At 39.1% G+C, this 24,105-nt stretch overlaps 1 long non-coding RNA gene across 1 annotated transcript; it reads right to left on the bottom strand.

Annotated features, from left to right (window-relative positions):
* Positions 1-691: 691 nt before the first annotated feature.
* LOC309633737 lies at positions 692-24,101 on the bottom strand. The gene is made up of 2 exons (XR_014247698.1): positions 2,712-24,101; positions 692-2,597 (listed from the first exon to the last, which is right to left on the bottom strand). It is a non-coding gene; the product is annotated as an uncharacterized lncRNA (long non-coding RNA).
* Between the last annotated feature and the right edge of the window lie 4 nt (positions 24,102-24,105).

Genomic DNA, 24,105 nt, shown 5'->3' on the forward strand with positions numbered 1-24,105 from the left:
TGTTTCCTACTCTCATGGAGAACTGGAAGGATCTGAGAACATGTTTTCTCAGGCAGCCCTTTACTGGGTGGGTGACTGATGGTTGCTGGGGTGTAAAATATTGGAGCTTCCTGGCCGCACAGAGCAAGACGATTCGAAGGGGTGAACCTCACCATCTCCTCTAGATTGAGTCAAGGGTACTGTGTGCAAATTCTTTGACACACCCATCAAGAGGTAGAGTCTATGTTCTCTTTGCTTGAATCTGGGTGTACCTTGTGACAACTTCTACAGTATATTGCTGCTGCCATGTGGAGAGATCATGTGGGTACCTCATACACAGGAGAAGAGATGGCGAAGTGACCCCACCTGCTCCAGCCCCCTGCTGTTTGAGTCTTACCAGTCCAGGTGCCAGACATGTAAGGGAAGTTGCCTTCAAGATGACCCTGGCTCTAATCACCCTCTGGTTCAACCACCTGAGAGACTTTGAGTGAAAAATGTCTAGCTAAGCTCAGACAACCCCAAAATTTGTGAGCAAAACAAATGATTGTTATTGTCCTAAGCCACTGCTTTGGGATTGGTTGCTATGTAGAAGTTATCTGCTACAATAGATCACTGGAATGGGTACCCTGTGGAACCTTGAAGGCTTTTGCACTCTTGCATGGTCCCTGTATTATTTTCCTAAGGTTGCCATAACAAATTATCAGAAACTGGGTGGCTTGAAACAACAAAAATTTATTCTCTCACAGTTCTGGAGGCCAGAAGTCCAAAATCAAGTTGTCGACAGGGCTGCACTCCCTCCAAAGACTCTGGGGAATAATCCTTCCTTGTCTCTTCCAGCTTCTGGTGGCTCCTGGCATTCTTTAGCTTGTGACTGCACAACTACAATCTCTGCCTCTGTATTCACATGATCTTCTCTGTCCTATATGTGTCTCTTTACACACACTTGTCATTGGATTTAGGACCCATCCTGATAATCCAGGCTGTCATCTCAAGAGCCTTAATTTAATTACATCTGCAAAGAAACTTTTTCCAAATAAGACCATATTCACAGGTTCCAGAGATTATGACATGGACATGTACTTTGGGGGCCCACCATTCAACTCAGCTACAGTCCAATCTCTGGCCCACAATTCACATCTGTCCCACATGCAAAATACATTTGCTCCGTTCCAACATTTCCAAAAGTTTCAACTCTCATCTAAATCAGTTCAAAAAGTCCAAAATCGCATCATCTAAGTCATCTAAATCAGATATGAATGAATCTCTAGGTATAACCCATCCAATGGCAAAATTCTCCATCTATTGACCTGTAAAGCCAGAAGATTACATACAAAATACAAGGGTGGGACAGGAATAGGATAGACATTTCCATTCCAAAAGGGAGAAAATGCAAGGAATAAAGGAGTCATCAGTCCCAAGAAAGTTAGCAATCCAGCAGGGCCAGTTTCATTTTGTTTCAAGACCTGGGAATAATTTTCTGTGTTATGAAGCTACATCATCTGGGCACACAGCTCCATAGGCCTCTGCACCTATGGTAGATTGGTAGGTCTCTGCTCCTACACCTCCAGCTTCTACCTCTTGAGTCCATGGCTCTGCCCTTATAGTCATTCTTCATTTTTCTTGAAGGGGAGCATATGCTTATAGCTAAGAAGCTTTAACAGCCCTGTAGAGTTCTGGAAATTCAACAGAATTCTGGAAATTCAACAGCACTCTTTCACTTTGTCCTGTCTCTGTCCCTTCAGGCCAAGCTGACCGTGTTTCTGCTGATACAACATTCTCAGAAACCTTGTGGGTCTCCCATGTATGTCATGAGACTGTGCCATAAACAGAGAGTCCTCCAGAGATCTTTTCTGAATAACCCCGTCTCTACTTCTGGCTCTGCTGAGATGATTGAGTGGATCCATGAGTCACATATTTAATCTCTTTACAAAAAGTTTGTCCAGCTGCATCCTTGGCCCTCTCTCCAGAGCAGACTTTCCCAACAGTGACTCTACTAATTTTTTCATCCTTTGCAATATGGATAACCCAAGAACCTCCCAAGTCATCAAGTGCTGTGTTCTTTTTTGCCTGACAGTTCCTTCCTCAATTTACCTCTTTCCTCTCATATTTTTGAAGAAACAGCATGAAGGAACCAGACCACACTTTCAACACTTTGCTTAGAAATTTCCTCAGCTAATTATCCAAGTTCATTACTTAAAAGTTCTGCTTTCCACCGTAGCTACAGGACACAATTCAGTTAGGTTCTTTGCCACTGTATCACCACGATTGCCTTTCCTCTAGTTTCTAATAACATGTTCCACGTTTCCTTCTGAGCCCTCAACAGAAAGGACTTTAACATCCATAGTTACTAACATTCTGGTCATGATGGGATCCCCATTCTCTAAGATGACAGACATTTTCTCTACCATGCTCTTCACTTTCTTCTGAGATCTCACCAGGATTATCCTTAAAGCCCATATTTCTACTTGCAGACTCTTCAAATCTTTTTCTCTCATGCACCTCAAAATTCTTCCAACCTCTATCCATTACCTAATTCCAAAGCCACTTCCATAGTTTTAGGTATTTGTTACAGCAGCACTTCACTTCCTAGTACCAAAATCTGTATTAGTTTCCTAGGGCTGTCATAACAAATTACCATGAATGGGGTGGGAGAAAAAAAAAGAGAAATTTATTTTCTTATATTCTGAGAGGTCAAAAATCCAAAATCAAGCTGTTTGCAGGGCTGTACTCACTTTGAAGGCTTTAGGGGAGAATGTGTCCTTTCTTCTTCCAGGTTCTGGTGGCTCCATTCATTCCCTGGCTTGTGGCTGCATCACTCTAATTTCTATCTCCATCTTCACATGGTCTTCTCCTCTTTCTCTGTGTATGTCTCCTCTGTGTTTCTTATAAAGATACTGTCACTGGATTTAGGACCCATCTGGATAATCTAGGATGATCTCATCTTAGAATCCTTAATTACAACTGTTACAGCCCTTTTTCCAAATAAGGTGACATTTACAATGTAGGATTAGGATTGGGATAAGACCATGTCTTTGGGGGCCACTATTCAACTTACTACAGCCTCCTTTCTTTTCTGATCCTACCACCAATCTCTCCCACCAGTTTTTCCTGAGAATGCTTCTTAACAAATCATTTTCACACATATCCTTGTCTCGTAGTCTGCTTCTGGAAAACCAAACTTGATAGAGTTTGTATCTGGAGCATCTATTTGATTCCATTAATCTATTTTATTTGTGCCCATTCTGACACAATATTACTTAAAAAAAATAAATTACTTATTTTGAAATATTTTCAGGTCCATATGGCATTGTAAGAAATAAATCAGAGAGATCTCATGTCCCCTTTACCCAGTTTTCTTCAATCATAACATCTTGCAAAACTATGGTACAATACTAAAACCAGAATACTGACATTGATACAGTCAGGATACAGAAGCATTCCCTTGCCACAAGGATCCCTCATTTTGCCTTTTTATGGCTACACCCACTTCCCCTTCTCCCTCCTCAGTCTCTGTCCCATGACACCCCCTAATCTGTTCTCCATTTCTATAATTTTGCATTTTTAGAATTTTATATAAATGGAATCATTACCATAGGGGAAATTTTAAGATTGGCATTTAAATTTCAGCGTAATTCCCTAAGATTCATCCAGGAAGTTGCATGTATCAATAGTGTTTCCCTTTTCATTGCTGAGTGGTATTCTGTGATATGGATGTTAGGTCATTGTTAGGCCATTGTTAACTCTGCTCATTGTTAGGTCATTCACATGTTGAAGGGCACTTGAGTAGTTTCCAGTTTTAGAGCTCCTCTTAAGATTTGTGTACAGATTTTTGTGTGGACATCAACTTTCATTTCTCTGGGATTCATACCCAGGAGTGAAATTGGTGGGTCATATGGTAATTTTATGTTTAGTTTTACAAAACCTGCCAAACTATTTTGCAGAGTGCCTGTACCATTTTGCTTTCCCATCAGCAACGTATCAGTGGTCTAGTTTCTCTACATCCTCACCAGGTGTTGTCACAATTTTTTACTTTGGCCATTCTGATAGGTATGTAATTATATCTCACTGTAGTTTTAATTTGCATTTTCCAATTTTCATATGTTTATTTGTTATTAAATAAGGATGAGAGAGGTCTGTATATCAACCTTGGTAAAATGTCTATTTATGTCTTTTGCCCATTTTCCAACTGGATTTTATGTTAACTGTTCAGTTTTAAGAGTTCTTTGTGTAATCTAGATACTATTCCTTTGCCATTAAGTGGTTTGCACCATGTTTTTTTAATTCACTGTAGTTTTGTGATATTTTGTTCTGGTGAATGTAGCAATTCAGTTGGCTCATTATTTCTTATTCATAACAGTCAGTTCTTCTTTCATGAGGTTACATTTTCTTTTCATTTACTCTTTCAACTGATATTTAACCAGTACCCACTATAAGCCTAAGGAGATAGGGACAAAGAAGTGAACAAAATCTTCAAAGATCTTTTTCTTCCTGGAGCTTATATCCTACTAAGGGAACCAGAAAGAAACAAGACAGACAAGGAAAATATATAGTGTCTTAGATAGTGATAAGTGCTAGAGAGAAAGTAATAAAGCAGGGAAGGGGGTTATAAATTGTTTGCGAGGTTGATATTTTAGATCGGATGACCAGGGAAGGCTTACTGAGAAGTTAACTTTTGACTTAAATACTAGTTGCAAATGAAAGAGCTAGCCATGCAGATACCTAGTCAATACTATTGTCTTTTGTGCTACACACTACAAAAATTTCTCAGCTCCTATGAACTTTGCAGGTAGAGAGACTAACAGGTGCAAGGCCCTAAGGTTGGAGCATTCTCAGAATGCTCAAGGCAGAATGAGGGGCCAATCTGGCTGGATTGGATTGAGCCAGAGGACAGAAGAGTAGGAGGTGAGGTTAGGAGTGAGGAAGAAGCCTGGTCTTATGGGGATTGTAGGTCGCTCTCAGGACTCTGCCATTTCCCAGATGACATGGGGGCTGTTGGAGGGTTCTGAACAGAAGAGAGACATGCTCTGGCTTGCATTTGCCAGGATTTCTCTGCCAGCTCTTTGAAAATTGATTGATGGGATCATTTTAGAAGCAATGTATCAGCTAGGGTCTAACAAGGAAAAATAAACCACTTGAGTGGTGAGAAAGCAAACCTGACACTTTGCTCTGAGTCAAGTTCGCCCTGCCTGAAGTTCTTTAGCACTTTTAATGGCAGCTGCCACCTAAGTAAATAGCTCTGCTCAGGGGCAACCTCACAACAACTTATGTCTAACAAATATTGTTAGAGGCAGAATAAAGAGGAATCAAAAAAGGAAGAATCATGGGATTCATCACAGAGGAATGAAAATCTTTTGATAATTATTAAGAAGTGTGATATATAAAACAAACACTGATGTGGTTACTTACTCCCCTACTCATCCCCCCAACATTAAAGGGCCCCAAACAAGTCTTCTCTATTTACCTCAGTTTGGAGAAAATGGGAATATTTGAATGGGCTTTATGTAAAATGGTTGTGTCTCTTTTGCCTGATTGTTTTGTGGGAGTGAACTTTGTGTCTCACTGTGGAATGCTTCCCCTGCCTGGTATTGTAAGACAGGCCATATAAATCCACCTTTTGGGCAACGTCGTACGTGAATTGAACATATAAAAGAAGTCAATAGGGTTGCCTGATCCCATGTAGTGTAAGGTGGAAACTGGGGGTTGACAGGAGTAGTAGTGGAGGATTTTTATCCCTAGGGTGAACTGGTTTAGGGTTGACTTATGCACTCATATAGAGGGCCTTTGTTGAATGCCTTGTGCAGATTTTTTAAAGATGTGGTACATAAACCCTGAAATTCTAGAACATAGAAATATTTTGATTTCCATTTTAGTTGTTGGAAATCTCCTTGATATAAAGAAGCAAGTGAAAGAAAATGTAATTGGACCAGCAAGTCAGCCTTTTCATATCATTTAGGCAGCAACCCAGTTCTTTGGGGAAATTGAAAACATTGTCTTGTAATCTCTACCTAATCAGAAATGTAAACACAGCTCATTATTGCCTAAGACTGGGCCCTGTGACCTCAGTCAGGTAGTACCTGAAACCAAAGGGCGAAAAAAGAAGGAAAGAGAGCTTTAAAAAAGTACAACCTGTTGGAAAGACTTCCTTGCCCCAAAATCTAATTCATACTCTCTGTAAAGATTTTTCAAGGACAAATGCAAATCTTAAAAGTCTCTTCCACAAATAGTAAAAAACCTTAGTCTTCTGAGCAGATAAACAACTTATTCCAACTGTTATTTATAAACTAGTGAGTTTTATATTGTAATACCTGATTCATGACTAAAGTTTTAAAATGAAGCTATGAGATCACTGGTTGTGTCTGTATGTCTGTGGTGTATGTTGGAGATACGGTATTTTTTTCTACCTCTGATAGTATTATTGAAATTAATTTGTAAAAGAGCTCTGTTTACTTTGCTTAAAAGTGCTTACAAATTAAATATTTTTAAATGTAATAGAAACAAACCCAAATATTTTTCAAGTTCATGTGATCCAGGATTAATCTTTAACAAATAAAAGTAAATTTAAGGTTATCAGTTCAATTAAAATAGGTATGTGTTTAGAGTTGTCAGCATTAAATGTAAAACTTTTATTAAACCTAGGTTTATTAAAAGTCACGGGGGCTTCCCTGGTGGCGCAGTGGTTGAGAGTCTGCCTGCCAATGCAGGGGACACGGTTCGAGCCCTGGTCTGGGAAGATCCCACATGCCGCGGAGCAGCTGGGCCCGTGAGCCACAACTACTGAGCCTGCGTGTCTGGAGCCTGTGCTCCGCAGCAAGAGAGGCCGCGATAGTGAGAGGCCCGCGCACCGCGATGAAGAGTGGCCCACACTTGCCACAACTAGAGAAAGCCCTCGCACAGAAACGAAGACCCAACACAGCCATAAATAAATAAATAAATAATTCCCCCCAAAAATGTATTAAAAGTCAAATAAGTTTATGTTATCTCTGATACAAAATTTGCCAGCAAGAAAAATAGCCTGGGATGTTGATCGACTTTGTCTAATGTCTCCTGAAGTTTTCAAGGGTGATCTAAACATAATTTTTGGGAACAAGTGATGTAGATAAATGTAAGTAAGCTAAATCTTAAAAACAGCTTCCAAAATAATTTGGTAACAAAACTGTACAGTTTTGCTAAGTTAAATTAAGTGATGAAAATTCATTGAATGTCTAGATCATTTCCAAATATGATAAATTGCTGAAATATTAATTGCTAAACAAGTATAAATATACCTACTTTTTGTCTTCTTATTACAGAAAAACTAAATATGTTTAGATTTATTAGAAACATGTCATGTACCACATTGAAAAAAAATTATTATGTTATGAGGAAATGTATGTTTCTAGAAATTATGAAATGTATTCACATGTTTGCCAACCAAAAAATACTGGTATAACAAACAGGTCACAATTGCTTACTCCTTAGTTTTCACTAGAAATTAAGGTTTCTAAGGGTTAAGAACTCTAATTAATATAAATAATTAAAATTAATAAGGAAAACATCTTTATATGTAAGGGGAAAAAAGTATAAGGAATGGAAATGCATTTTGTTAAGGGGAAAACAAGTAATTTTTTCCTAAAAAGAAGTTAAAAAAAAAAAGGAGAGAGAGAGAGAAAGGGAAAGCATAGGACAAAATTTGAATATACAAAAGAAAGGTGTTATAGAGGTTTATGGAAAAGAAACCCTGAGAAAAATTTTTGTGTGTGGTTAGGACTGGCTAAGAATAAAATAGAATAAATTTAGAATAAATATAATAAATTTAATTGAGTGAATGAATTTTAATATTAAAACTAAGCTGTTGCAAAACTAGAATTTGAATTTTTCTCTCTGTTAAGTGGGCAAAGTTATCTTGCAATATTGATCTGTTTTTGATAGCAGATTGTAAAATTTCTTTACCTTTTAAATAATCTGTTGTAAGTTTCTGTATTTGCCTTTGAAATATCTTATTGTCACTTTGGTTAAGTGAATAAGTATTCTTTCACAGTGACCTATGATCCTATTTGACCAAGTATTTTAAACCTTTTGATATCTTTGACAAATTTCCCCAAATCAAATTCTAGATGAAGTCTTTTTGACCTCTAGCTAACTTTGAGGTTTTCAGAGGGCCCCTGAAAAATCTCAAAGAGAGATATTAAACTTATTAGGCTTATTTGGTATGTTAAATTACATGGAAAGCATTGTCAAATGAGTGATAATTTGAGATAAACCTTAGGTTATATTGTATGAATGAATGTTACTAATATAAATGTTATAGAAATTACATAAAATTCTTAAAACTCAGATATGTCCTGGTATAATATCAATCACAATTCTAGTTATTATTTTATAATGTTGTATGTCACAGAAATAACCAAATTTCCTTGTCAATTGCATTATAATAAGATCTTTAACCATACCATTTAAAGTATTTTGTCATTTATAGACAGTTACTGTTTTACTCTGATGCTTTTACAAAAATGCTTCATGTTCAAGAAGATTTATAGAAAGAAATTTTTGACATACATACCTTTCTGATAACTTTCAAATCATATACTTAACTGAGTAAGAAATTACAGAACTCTAATGAAAACCCTGATGGCTTCATAAAACTGCTAACAAAGATCAAGATCAATAAGAATTAATTATACCAAACTGAATGAACTGATGAACATGATCATAAGTTTTATGATTTTTCATCTGAACTATTACAGGCTTTTTAATATTTGCTTTCCAGATATAAGGAAATCTTTCCTCTTAAGCTGACAATATTATAGCTACTTGGTAAATTATACATTTGTAAGTAGAATTGAAACATTTATCTTTTTTTCTCCCTACCTGATTGCTCCAGAATTTGGAGACTCTTAGTGAGTATTCTTATTTTCATGGCAATATAGTTATTTGTATAAGTTCACTAAGAATATGTTCCCCTTATAACAGGACCCAATTGGAAACTTTGGCTATGGTTTTGGCTGGAAAGTCATATTTGAGAATGTGCATAGAATCAGATACAACCAGACAGCCTTAAGGAACTGAGGCTGACTTTAGGGAGCCATAAAATCCCTTGGAAAGTTAGCCTGGTACCCTGCTAACAGGTTCTCAGTGGCCTTACCAGGTGAGTAAGGAAGGTCACTTCCTGGCAGGCGCAAGAATCTCAGAATATTTTGGGGACCTCAAGAAGAGAGGAATTCACCCAAATATATAGGTATTACAGGCAAGTCAGATGGCAAGTCCTTGGTGTGGCTTCATGGCTTCCTGGCCTCCATAGGCTAATAAAAATTTAATCTGGGATTCCTTGTGAAAAGTTCCAGTGAAGCAAATTTAAAATAGTCTTTATGGTCAATCACTATTCTTTCTGGATTTAAGTAATCAGGCTAGGTTTAATGAAACTAAATTTATTTGGCAAACAAATTAAATGTTAATTCAGCTATCTTTGTTAGAAATGAGGATGACTTTAGAGAAAAAAGTTGTTTTTCAGTAGAACTTTAATACACAGTCATGGGTATTAGATTCTAGTTCTGTTAATTGTCTTCAAGGTTTTGCTTTTCCACTCGTTAGCTGGTCTGGATCCTGAATTCTTCTAGTTTACTCAAATCTTTTACTACAACTTTTCAAACTAATGTTTCTAATTTTTCTCCCACTTTGGACTCGGAATCGTTGAGAACTAAAACTGCCCTTTTCCTGAAGCCCTGTGAACTGAAACTGAACAACTTGATATAAACTTAAGAGAGGTTACCTCAATAGCCCATGTTTAGACCATCTCTGTGCTTATTGCTGTGTAAGGCACTCAGAAAGTTTACCTGAACACCTGATGACATCCTCAGAGACATTTCAAACTGCAAAAGATGGTTCAATCCTGACATCGAGAAATCCTCTGCACTGGCAGCAATCAGAACTCACTCAGACCGTGAGTTTATAACTTGCTCCAATCATTAACCATTGTTTTTCTTTTGTCTCTGTAGAAATGCCTCTTATTAAATACCCAACTTCTCACACCCTATAGGCCTAGCTTTGGGAGCCCACCTGCATCTCTGCTTCCTGAAATGAGTAACTGAACTGACCTATTATCAGGACTAAGATACTGGTTCAGTGAGATATAAAGCAATCTATCAACTTAACTTCTGGACTGTGAAACTTAAGTTTCAAAAGTGGAACTACAGAGGAGCAAAATTTCTCACCCCAAAATGTTTCTTTGGCATGCAGATTATTTTGAGCTGAAAAAAATCAAAGCCCAAAAGACTCAGGAAGAACCTTTGACCTTCCTCCTAACTGCCTAAAGAATGTAGATAGAGGACCTGTTTCAGGAAGGGAGCTATCACCATAGATAACTATGGTATGAACTGGGTGTGTACACAGGGAGGAACCTAGCAGTGTGTTTTTTTAAAATTCCTCTCTGTCTCACTGTCTCTGCATGGCCAGCAAACATTTGTTTACCAAACAGTTGCTTTTCCATCTCCATGTAAATTGCCTTCCCCGTCTTTGAAGTCCCATACTGCTATCCCCAACATCCTATTTTGTCTTTAGCTGAAGATGATATGTAAGGTGAGGTTTCCTGCCATTTTGGTGAGTTATCCGGTTTTCCTGGGTCTCTCCAATGTATACATGTTATTAAAATTTTGTGTGATTTTCTCCTGTTAATCTGTTTCATGTCAATTTAATTCTTAGACCAGCCAGAAGAACCTAGAAGGGTAGAGAATAATTTCTTCCTCCTGACAGAGTGAACCTGCAAAACCCTACACACCCCAACCTTGGACCCTAACAAAGGCAGAGCCCCTGATTCTTGCTAGGTTCTCTCTCTCTCTCTCTCTCTCTCTCTCTCTCTCTCCTCCCTCCCTCCCTCTCCATGACCTCACAGTGTAGCCCTGGAGCTTGCCGTGTACCCTCCAAGACCTGTGAGTAATAAACCTTGTTCCTTAAAGTTCCCTGATGGTTTTTGCTGAAGTGCATCCTGCAATCATAATAAGTACTGTAAGGACCAGACCAGCCACAACATTGGCTCAGGTCAGGGAAATGTCTGTGGGGACTGGCTGCTTGTAATATAGGCCCTGGGCAAGTGTCTCAGGCATTCCTAACCATAAGCATCACTATCAAGAGTCTGAGACTAACACAACACACACACACACAAGTGTTATATGTAGTAATGTTAAACATTTTTCATTTATTTTACTGGGTACTAGGTGGTTTCTTTCAAGCTGAAGCATTATGTCTTTCTTCAGTTCTAGAACAATTTTTTTGACTATATCTACCTTATTATTTATGTTACCTTTAAAACAGTTTTTTATTTATGGGAGAAGATATTTGCAAACTACATAAGTGATAAGAAATTAATATCCAGAATGTATAAAGAACTCCTGCAACTGAACAAAAACAACAAAACAAACAAACAAGTTAAAAAATGGGCAAAGGATTTGAACAGATATTTCACCAAAGAAGGTATACAAATAGTCACTAAGCACATAAAAGGATGCTTAATGGTGCTGAATTATACACTTAAAAGTGGTTAAAATGGTAAATTTTGTTATGTATGTATGTTTTACCACAATAAAGAACTCCTTTTTCTTTATATGTATGTATTTAAATTTTATATAGATTAACTTTTTTTCCAAAATTTCCAATTTTTGTCCTTTTAAGCTTCATTTTGGTAAAATTCCTGGTGTCAATATTCTAGTCCACCATTTTGTCTTTAGTTGTGCCTATTCAGCCCATCAGTTCATTGATTTAAAATCTAATTTCAGTGATCATTTTTAATTTCTAGAGAAGTAAATTATTTAAAATTCTAGATGTGGAATTCATCAACATTTATTTATTGAGCACTTACTTCTTAAGGCACTGGAGCATAGAAATGCACAAAAAATGTCACATCCCTGCCCTCCTGGTGCTTACGCTCTAGTGGGTAGACAGGTAATAAACAGATAAACAACAAAATATACGGCTTAATGTCATGAAATGCTATGAAGAAAGGGAAAGTATGTATAGAGATAAAGAATTACAGAAAGTGGACAGAGAAGGCTCTCTAAAGAGTTGTTGTTTGGGCAGAACTTTTAATAAAGGAATGAAATTTATGAATGTTTGGTGAAAGAGTGTTATAGGTAGGGGAAAGACCAAGCGATGAGAAAATATTTTGGGAGTTCAAGAAATACCAAAGACGAGAGTGTGGCTGGTGTAGGGTGAGGGGAGCTACTGCAAAGGTCCTGACTTAGTTAGACGCTGGTGGTAGAGTTGGATGAGGTGAGAAGTCATCATACCAGAGACAGTTTCAAGATAGAACTGATAAGATTTGCCACTGTGGGATGGGAGAGAAAGGTAGATCAAGGATTCTCCAAGGTCTTTAGCCTGAATCACTGAGTGAATGGCATTACCATTTTCTGAGATAGGGAAGACTGAAGGTAAGCAAGTTTGAAAGCAGATGTTAGACATCTACATGGAGATGTCCCATAGGCAGGTGGATGTTTGGATCTGAAGTTCAGAAGAGAGGTAAGGAATAGAAATGGATATGAGTGTAGATACAGGAGAAAAGAGGTATAAAGGCTCTGCCTTAAAGCACCACTTTCTGGGTATATTAACTACATTTACTTTAAGACGGCCTCCTGTTTTCCCTATTAACCATATTTCCTCAGATATTACTTCTATTTGGTCATATTAGGTATTAGTTTCCAGTACATTTGAAAAATTTTCTAAAATTTAAAAAATTTTTCTAAAATTTTAATTTTTTCCTACCTTGGACTGCTGCCCACTCAGACACTGAATAAAGTGAATGTTAATATAGTGACAGACTTTACCATAGTCACTGAAAAGACTTTTTTATTAAAGCCCAGTAAAATCCCATTTACTTTATATATCAGGATTTTCCTAACTCTTAAATATTAATGGTCATCCAAGAGTCACCGCAGAGTTGAAAAAATAATTTAACATGAAAGAAAAACACCAAAACAAAGAATAAAAAGAGCTTGGCACAACTGGCTTTGCAGTTGTGACAAATGCACCATACTAGTATAAGCTGTTTAATTATAGGGGAACTAGTTGTGAGTTATATAGGAACTCTACTATCGTCACAATTTTTTCTGTAAATCTAAAACTATTGTAAAATAAAAAGCTTATTTTACAAAAAAGGAACTTGGGGAAACAGGGTTAATGTGAAATGAAGAAGGAAAAAATATAGTTTCATGGAAAGAAGAAGAATATAATGCAACCATGAGGCAAGAGCCATATGTCATAAAAAGGAACATGTAGGTAATAAAGAAGAGCTCTTGGGAATTAAAAACATGGAAGCAGAAATGAAAGAATGTGTTAAAAGTATTGAAAGATAAAGTTAAAGAAATGTCCCAGAAAATATAACAAAAAAACAAAGAGATAGAAATTAGGGACAAAAGACACACAGATGAGAGAAACAGTTTAGGAATTGCAAGATTCATATACTTGAGTTCCAGAAAGACAGCACATAGGAAAAGATGGAGAGGAAACAATCTAAGACATAATAGAAGAAAATTCCCCAAAGGACATGAGTTTCCAGATTGAAAGGCTCCCTCAAGTGCCCAACATACTGATTATAAGAAGTCCCACAACTACTTATACCATTGTAAAGTTAAAGAAAAATGAAAATAAAGAAAGCTCCTAAATCTTCTAAAAGGGGGGATAGGAGGACAGGTCATATAAAAAGGATCAAATGTAAATATAGGGTCAGACTTCTCATTAGCAATATTAGAAGCCAGACAGCATAGACCAATGTCTTCAAACTTTTTTTTTTAATTAATTAATTTTATTTATTTTTGGCTGTGTTGGGTCTTCACTGCTGCGAGCAGAGGCTACTCTTCCTTGCGGTGCGCAGGCTTCTTATTTCAGTGGCTTCCCTTGTTGCAGAGCACCAGCTCCAGGCATGCAGGCTTCAGTAGTGGTGGCACGCGGTCTCAGTAGCTGTGGCTCGTGGGCTCTAGAGCGCAGGCTCAATAGTTGGGCACATGCGCTTAGTTGCTCCACAGCATGTGGGATCCTCCCGGACCAGGGATTGGACCCCTGTCCCCTGCATTGGCAGGAGGATTCTTAACCACTGCGCCACCAGGGAAGTCCTCAATGCCTTCAAACTTCTGAAGGAAATGATTTCCAACAAAGGAGTCTATCATTAACTATTACTCAATAATAAAAGTAGAATGAAGACATACAGTGTATATCAATTAGGATCAGTTAGGTGATGCTACAGTAACAACCATCCCCCAAATCTTTGTGGCTTATTATAACAAGTTTATTTCTTGCTTATGCTACACCCCTTTGTAAATCTGAGAGTAGGGGAGATTCTGCAACACTGCCCTTTTTCATGATCCAGGCCAACACAACAGCCACCATCCTGGACATCACCTATCATTGTGTTACTGCCAGTTTCACACTAGCAATTAGTGCTGTGGCATGAAGGTGACATGCCACTTCTACTCATGTGGCGAGGAGGTGTGATGTTACTCCATGTCTGGAAAACAGAACAACACTGATGCCTGCACACAAGTTCTTAATAACCGATCCACCTTGGTACTCTTTCTCAAGAAACTCCTGGGTGATGTGCCACTCCCAAATGAGTAGCAAAACAAGAAAGAAGATGGCATGGGACACCTCACACAGAAAAGAAGGGAAGGAGATTCCAGGATGACAGCTGTGGGCAGGCCTAAGTGTGACTAGGCCAAATTGGATTAACGGGATGGAGGACAGAAGGAATGGATCTAAGTGGGTCCAACATCAAGAAAATTAACAAAAAGAGGCAATTAAACCCAGAAGAAAAATGTTACAGAGAGGAATCACTATTTGGCTTGACAGTGAACAACGTTTAAAGTCATTTAATAATAGAAACACTGTGAATGAACTTAACTGAAAAATGGGTTCAACTATATTGAGAAGATGGGAGTTGGTGAAATGTTGAAATGTGTGTGAGGGATAATGTTAAGACACCTGAATCTTCATCTTCTATAACATGTTGTTAATGAATAACAGCAAAATGAAAATATCATAAATACAAGAAGAGCAAGCTGCTTAAAAATATAAAGAAATTTTTAGAAGTAACTAAAAGAAGTAGTTGCCTTTTGGAAATGGGAATCTGGGGTGGGGAAGGGTGGGCCAGGACAGATTTTTATTTTTATAAACCTCGTGCTATTATCTGAATTCTTAAGCTATAATATACGTAAGTATATATGTATATGTGTATATAGTATATGTGCTAAATGGGAAAAAAATCAAAATTAAGAAAGTTGTATCTTTAATTGTTCTTTATAATATTTTACCTAACGTATTTAGCATTATGTGTCAGTCACTGTTATCAGTGATTTATGTGTATTGAACAGTGGAAAAATATCTTATTGTGGGATGTAGAAAAATTTCTGTTTGGATCTAAAATCAAATAGATTTGTTGGCATAATATTAAAATTAACTGAAAATCCCTTAAATCTCCCATTACCCTGCAGTATATCAAACAGGTAGTTTTGTATACACACCCTTGAATCCATTCCTGCAACCCTTTCTTAGATAATATTTCTTAAGGGCTCTCAATTCATTATTATTATTTTTATTATTGTAGGGGTATAAAGTTGAGTTATTCAGACTGCTAAGTTTATAAATCACTTGTAGTCTCTTTATTCATCCATCCATTCGTTTCCCCCCACTTTGTCTCCAGTCCCCACTCCCATTCTCATCCCTTGTCCTTCTGGACACCTGCTCTAATGTCTTTAATTATACCTGTAGCCTTGCAAAATATGCAGTGATAATCAATCAATCAAATAATTTGTGAAAAATTTAAAAAGTGAGGTTCAGGTCATCCCTGGATAACTCCAGTCCTGTGGCTCAACAAAGCTATTGAAGCCTCTGGTTCTTCTGAGATCTTTGTTCCACTACCCACAGTATCAACTTCTTTGTAAGACCAATATCAAGATAATTTTAAGACCAGTACTCCTCACTGGCTATAAGACAGCAGCTGATGGTAATCAGTTCTGCATGATTCCATGTTCACGTCCAGGCAAAGAGAGAGACTGGTTTCAAGAGGTTTTTTCTTAAGAGCAAGGAACGAATTTTCTAAGAGACCCTGAGAGTTCTGCTCAAGTCTCCTTGGTCTACATGACTTGGATCTGTCCACACCTGAATCAGTCAGTGTAAAGGAGAGAAGGGATGATTTGCTGATACACAATGGGAGGAACAGAATGGATATTGGAGTCAATCACAATCCTCGAAAGCCACTTCACTGGTCTTCCTATTTTATCTTCCTTTCCACTGATCCATTCGATACAGCAACCATCTGACTACATCACTCATCACTTAAAATCCTTCAACAGTATGGCACCTAGTCTTCAAAGATGACCCTCCCACTGAATTACACCTCCTGGTATTCACATCTTGAATCTGGGTTGGCTCTGCAATTTGCTTTTGACCAGTGATGCCATGTGGCTTCTGAAAGTGGGTCATAAAAAATTTTACTGTTTCTGCTAGAACAATGTTTTCTAGAATACTCCCTCTAGGAAACCAGCCACCATACTGTGAGCTGCTAAAGCTGCGTGAAAAAGCCATGAATAGGCACAATGGTTGACAGCCCCAGCTGAGCACCCAGCCAACAGCCACGTCAGTGAGCCACCTTGGGCATCCAACCTGGTTGAGTTTTCACGTGACTGCAGCTTTTGTATGACGGCAACCACCTGTAAGACTTCAAGTGAGAACTGCCCAGCTGGGCACAGTCAACCTACAGAACTGTGAGAGATAATAATAAATGGGTGCTTTATGCCATCAAGTTCTGAGATGGTTCATGACTTAACAATAGACCACTGAAACAAATGTCTTCCCCCACATATCAGTTTTGGTTGCATCTGGCTGTGAATAAGAGGACCTGAGCAATAATGACTTAAACAAAGGCCTTCCATGATCCTACATATCAAGGAGCCTGGGGGAGGCAGTTCCAGGGTTTGCTCAGAGGCTTGGAAATGTCAAGGACCTAGATGCTACTTTTCCACTCTGCCATCCTCCACCCGGTGGCTTTGTGTTGTTAAGATTGTCATGCATTCCAGATGACCACAGTGCCGCACTGTCACATACAGTCAGGACAAGAGGGGCAAGGCAAAAAGGATGTCTTCTCTTGATCTCTGAGGTTTTATTTGGAAATCTAATTTTTCCCAAGAACCCTCCAGCATTCTTGCATTTTTCCTTTATTGGTCAGAACTGGCCACTTGCCAACCCCTCTCCGGTCACTGGGAAAGGAGGCAAAAAATTAGCCAACCGGTTATGACTTATCTTTTGAGTCTGGGGACTGGGCCTGCCTTCACTGAGATCAAGGGGTCTCTGCCCACTGCCTCAATAAAGTGGGGTTCTGTTTTCAGGAAAGAGGGAGGAATTGGATGTGCCATTGTGCCAGCCACACCATTACCTAAAGCCCCATCCTTAACCATCCTTCCTTCTGTGTCCCATCACCACTAGCCCTTCCTTTCCTCTTCTGTGCATCTTGGCACATGTACCTGGAATGCACACTCTGTACCTAGAATGCTCTCATCTCTCAACCAAGATCTGAGATATATATCCTTCAGATCTCAGCTCAAACATTACTTTCTCAGGGAGCTCTCCCCTCCCTGAGTTATAAGCTCTCTTAGGACTCTGCACTTCTTTTTTTTTCAGGACTCTGCACTTCTCGGTTTCACGTAATAAAACCTAAGTATGTAGTTGTGTATGTATGAATTAATGTCTGCCTTCTCCATTGACCAAAGATAGGAGCTGTGACAATATTTTCATCACTGTATTCACAAGTATCTCGTGCATACTCAATAAATAATTATAAAATATATGAGCACTGTGTTTTGCTCTCTCACCTTCACCCACATCTCCCTGTGCTGGTGTTGTATAAACACTGAGTCATTTAAAAATGTTATTTTGAATCCTAAATCCTGAAAAACTTCAAAAGGGTGATCTTAGATTGTCCAAGCAATGATTGTCCAGCATTTTACTTAAACAAGAGCTTATTTTATGCTTGGTGAAATTATTAAGTTTCAGTTCAGGATACTACAAATAAACAATTTATAATGTTATAGAATCCTATTCATCTTTCAAGTTTTGGATAACTAGGTTACACATTTTTTTTAAAAGTGCAGATTAACATAATTAGGAGAGCCCTCTTAAAGAAGGATAAATTAATTGTTCTAGAAACGAATGTATTTTATAGTATACCCAACCTGAGGGTCCTGGGGTGACGCTGTGACTAGGTTTCTTGGGGAACAGAATCTTAGTATTGGAGGAAGTTTTGAAAGGTAGATGATTTGGTATTGGAAAAATTTCTGTGCCAATATTCTACAGATAGATGTAAAAAAATAGTATTTCCATACTTTATTTTAAAGGAGAAACCCAGTTAAAGTTATCGTTTGTGCTTATGAATATCCCTCCTATACATACCAGCTCTGTGACCTCTGACCTTGGGCAAGTTGTTTAATCTCTCTGTGCCCCAGTTTCCTCAATTGTGAAATGGCATGAGACCGTTGTGAGGATTAGGCGAATTAGTATATGCAAAGTGCTTAGAACTGTGTCTGGCTCCTGGTAAGTGCTGTGTACCTGGGGTTGTTACTCCAATGTCTAGCATAGTGGCAGGATCTCAACGCAGAGCCGCCAAAAGCATGGGTTTTCAAGGTTTGAATCCAGGCTCTACCACTTAACCAGCTCTAGGAACCTTGGTAAATCATTTATTCTCTCTAAACCTCTGTATTCCCATCTGTAATGGGGATATTACTATCTACCTCATGAAATACAGTTTAAATTAAATCAAGCTGTGGCTGCAAGTACCTGGTACACCATGCTGCTCTCACTTGATGCCTCAGCTGCCAAGAAGCCATCATCCCCGCATGGCAGCCCAGAGTGCCCGGGACTACGGGGCATGAAGGGCATGCAGGAGCCATCAAGTTCAAATTCAGTCATTTTTCAGAGGGAACAACTCAGGGGCGGAAGGACAGGGGATAAAGTGACTTGTTCAAAGTCACCTAGCTAGTTAGAGACAGAGACACGTTGTAAAAGAAAAACAGTTGTGCACCTCTCTGTTTTAGGATAACATTTTACTTTATTATATTTACATTGTGTTAATTTGTAATCCCCTTCTTTTCTAGGAGTTGCAAATACTTCCTGTGGTCCGGCCATTACCCATCAAGGTACAGAGAGGCAGGAATAAGTTAGTTGCATGAGCTGGGACCCCTTAACCCCTCACTGTCTTTTAGGAGACCTGTTATAGACAGGTTTTCTCCGCTTCTCTGAATAGGAGGAGTCTATGGATGAGAGCAGCTCTGGGAAACACTGTGGCAGAGGCCATCCTGGTTCTGAAGCCACTGAGAGGACCCAGGGCCAGGAGTCCTTGGTCCTTAGCAAACTCTATCTCTGTTCCCTATAACGAGCAAAATATAAACATTCTTTCCAATGACTATATTAGTTTTTAATTAAAATGTCTTCTCTTAATTGGTGATCTTTAATACTACTACTATGCACCTGTAGAGAATATCTTTATAAAGGGCTCAAAGGTCATATCAGATAAATATCTGGAATGTAGAAAATGATTCTAGTGGCCTACCTTCTCTTGAGGGTTCATCGAGCCAAATGGGGGAGCCCTGAAGGGCCCCTGCGTGATCCCTGAGTGAGCTGGCCGTGTCTGAACTGGAGGCAGCTCCAGGGCCCACAGCAGGGCAGTGCTTCTGCCAGGAGTGAGCGCTGGGCCCTGAAATGCATCTGGGCCACCAAGGAGACTCACCCCAGCAGCAGTTGAGGGATTTTCATCTCTCAGATGGACGGTTGCCCAGTGCGGTTGCCCCTGTTATCAGGCACTGCAGCTAACCCAACGCCAGCCTGGAATCAGCCCAGATCTTCCCTGGGTTCTGCCGGTGAACTTTTCTCCACTTCCTGAGAAGAATAGAATTTTACCTGCTTAAAAGGGTTTTATTCTTTTCACTGCTTTATTCTTTCAAAGGAAACAAAATTTAATCAAAATCCTGTTTCCAAAACAAAACAAAACAAATCTAATTTACTAGGGAAGGAAAAAAGAGTGAAGAGTTCACGTGAGTTCTGAGGAGTCCAATTTAATAGAGAAACTGCTTATAGGAAGCTTGAAAAATGAATTTGAACTGCTAAAATGAATACACTCAAGAGAAAAAATGCTGTTGATAATGTTTGTTGTTCTCCTGTGTTGTGCTTTTGTACTAGGCAGTGGGAAGCATGCTGTTTAAAGGGAAGTCCCAGGCACACTGCAATTCTCAACTCTGCTGGTCATACAAACAGAACCGTGAACTTAAAGTCACCAGGGGCTTTGGGCTTTGGGCTTTGGGCTTGGACAAAAGGAAATGCTATTTTAGATGCAAACTATTATATATAGGATAAGCAATAAGGTCCTACTGTATAGCACAGGGAACTATATTTAATATCCTGTGATAAACCATAATGGAAAAGAATATGAAAAAGGATATATATATATATAACTGAGTCACTTTTCTGTGCAGCAGAAACTAACACAACATTGTAAATCAACTATACTTCAATAAAATTAAAAAAAAAATTTTTAAAAAGGAAATGCTATTTTGAAGGTGAACCTTCTGACCTTACAAGATCTGTGCTTAGTGTTGGGGAGAGCAAGGGGGTGCAGAGTGGTCTGGAGGATGGGTTAAGCCCCATACACCCTCTTCCTAGTTGTGTGCCTCGTTCCCTCATCTGTCAAGCAAGGATGATGGTGGAACTCATTTCCAAGGATGACCGTGGGGGAATAAACAAGACAGAACAAGACAGCACATGCTAAGTGCTCAGAACTGTGTCTAGCATGTAACCTACATTCACCTAGACCCTCACTACTATTGTGTGGGGAAAAAAATCCAGATGTTTTAAAATGAAACATTTCTACGAGAAACTTACATTTTTGTTTTTATTTTGCTTCCTGTTCTATGTTATTTCCAGCATAGTCATAGCAGTCTTCACTGTTGAGTACCTATCATGTTTTAGACTTAGTGCTGGGAGCTTTTATGTCACTTATCTCCCTAACTCCTCATGACAATCTCAACAATAAATAACAGTAAAGAAGAACTCATTGTATAGGGTTTCAGACAAGAAAAGAGTTGTGAGCTTGTGTTGATCAGGAAAAAATTTCCTGGAATAGGAAGACTTAAGTTGGGCCGTTTAAGGAGGAGGAGAATGAACTGAGGGGTTGAGTAGGGAGTTGGGAATGAGGTTTTCAGGAGACAGGAACAGCATGGGCAAAGGCACAGAGGCAGGGGCGGGGCACTTTCCACCCAGCACAGTTAACGACCTTCCCCAGTGACAGGGAAAAAGAGAAGTCGGAGCTATTCAGATCCCACCAGGTGATCGTGGGATGCCCAAGTGTCCCCTCTTCCTGTTCCACTGGTTGAGATGGATGACTTGCATTTGTCATTCAGGAAGCATCTTTTCACATGCATTTAGCATTTCCATTTCAATGACTCACAATCATGTACAACCAATCCTTACTAGTTTTATACATTAGAGTCAAATATATACATTCCATATATATTCATGTCTACACACTCCTGCATATATACATGCATTCATGTGTTTGTATGTGCATGCATGTGTGTATGTATATGTATGCATGTATGTATTGATGCACTGCTTTGCACTACTATGAATACCCCCAGGGTAGTGAGATAAGCCAGTATAGGGAGGTTTGCTTCAGTATCTTTCTCTCTCCCTTCCTCACTTCTCCTTTCTTCTCTCTATTTTTCCATCTATTACATTTCTTTATTAGATGAAGACCCTGAAACAAAGTAATCATATCAATCTTCTTTATTAGATAGTCAAGGAGCCCCAGGCTCTGGGTCTAGCTTGGGTTCCAGGTGTGATGTGTTCATGGAATAAAAAAAAGATTTAAGTTTGATTCTTTTGGGAAGGCTGCAGGCCCATGTCTGGGAGCTGGAGTGGGGACAGAAGGCCACAGTCCCCAGAGTGGGGGAATGAGTGTAGTCCAGGCCCAGGTGAATGGGTCTAGTCTCCTGTCCTAGCTTTAACCTTCTCAGCACATTTAAAAGAATCCCTCTGCTTTCTTAGTTTTCTCATCTGTACCATGGAAATGGTAATTCCCTCTTGGATTATCATGAAGATAAAATGGTTTAATAAATATGAAGCACCTAGCACAGTAATAGAGAGTAATAACTGGCAGTTATTGTAATCATTGGAGAAGTTCCAGTTTCAGTGGTGACAGAAGGGCAGGGACCCATTACCTGGAAGTTGGAGGATGTGTTCAGAGCCAATTTAGGGAGTTACTAGGTGACTTGCCACGATCCCCAGCAGAGGTGGACCAGACATGCACACCTGTGGCTTCATCTGGGTCATCTAGGTTGAAGAAAGCATTCATATGTACCCTGAACAAAAATATGATCAGAGAATAAGGCAAAAGGACTCTCTGTGTCATGTTTATATTTCACGCCCTTTCTTCCTCCCACCTCAATCAGCAAGGTTTAAAGGAAGGAGTCAGACAGTTGGCACAATTCATCTTGGCACAGTGAACAAGGGTAACCTATTGGTGACTGACCTCCCTTCTGTGCTTGCTGCTTATTTTCTTGGTGTCCTCAGGTGAGTCATTCCACCTTTCTTAACCTCAGTTTCCTGATCTGTAGATGAAGGGGTTTGACAGGGTGCTCGCTAAGATTGCTGATGTCACTGGAAACACTGAATAAACCAATCTATAGTAAGAATAGAGGAGAGTTTTATTCAAGCCAAACTGGGGACTATAGCCCAGAAGACAGCTTCTCAGATAGCTCTGAGGAAATGCTCCAGAGAAGCATGGTTTTCAGGACAGTTTTATATTTTGTCGGAACAAAACATCAAACCTGATGGGGGTACATTTCTTCAAGGTTTCAAAAAAGACAGATTGGCACATCCACAGCGAGTCAGTATGGCCTTAGCTCGTAGGAAGGAAGCCTTACCATCAAAGGAGTCCCAGGAAGGGAGGCATTTATCTCTGTCTTCCAGATGGACACTCTTTACCCCTGGACAATGCACCCTTTTCTTTAATGGTTAAAGCAGATGTACAATGTATGTTTCATAGACCACAAGACGGGTTGTTCCAGTTAGCATAAAGTTCAAGCCAAATTATGTATAGGGCAACATAAAAGCCCATCATGAGCTGCCATGTTGGTCCAAGTGGTAGGGACTCAGAGAGGCGCTCAAAAAGGAGGTGGTGGAATCAGGGCAGCGCCAAGCAGAGGCCAAGGGGGGCTCTAAACTCCTTATAGTCCCTATTCTCCTCATTTCTCATAATTACTTGATTTGAAAGTCAGCTTGTTCTCCATGCTGAGCAAAGTGCCCTCCAAATGCAGGGTCCAGATCCTCCTAGGTGGAGCCCCGAATTCTTTCCTTCTCCCAAATTCTGGACCGAGTTGTGTTCAATCAGATTTTAAAAATGAAATCCTATTGTGCTTTTTGTCTGCAACCTTGAGCTCTCAAACTGAGTTTGTTTGTTTGTTTGTTTGTTTTTTATGTCACAGACTGGAGGAAATTAATAACCACTCCTTCTTCATTCCAAACATATGAGTGTTCGGGTGTGTGGCAATGTTAGTCCTGAGCCCAGAGCACATCTTATTTGTGTTGGAAATGGGGAAGGAGCCAAGGAAAGTAGGAATGTCCTGTGTCTTCTTGAAAATCTTGATTAAAATTAAGTGCCAGGTTTCTGGAGTCAAGCATTCAGGATCCACAGGGAGTAGGACGAGTTTGACAACATGCCAATCCCCTTTGCTGGATTTCTTTGAGCTGGATTTCTCAATGGCAGGTTTGCACAATAGTGTTTAAGACGTTTGCAAGGCTACCCACTTAACACTGTGTTCCTTTTTATTTCCGTGATTAAATGTGGATTTAAATCCTAAAGCTGCATTTCTATGGAGAGTAAGTGGTTTTCCCAATGAGTTCTAAAACCTCTTAGAATTCCCAAGGGAATGAGCAGGTGGTTAGAAATTTACTAATATATCTAAAACACTTCCTCACTTCCTGTAAGGAAAATTAGCAATGTAATCACCATAAAAATAACAACAGAACAATATTGTTCATGTCTTTGCTACCTGTGGTTATGTTTTCTTTTTAATGAATAAGTTCTTTTTTAGAGCAGTTTTAGGTTCACAGCAAAACTGAGCAGAA

The sequence above is a fragment of the Balaenoptera borealis genome (assembly GCF_965194805.1).
Source record: "Balaenoptera borealis genome assembly, chromosome: 8".
NCBI lineage: Eukaryota > Metazoa > Chordata > Mammalia > Artiodactyla > Balaenopteridae > Balaenoptera > Balaenoptera borealis.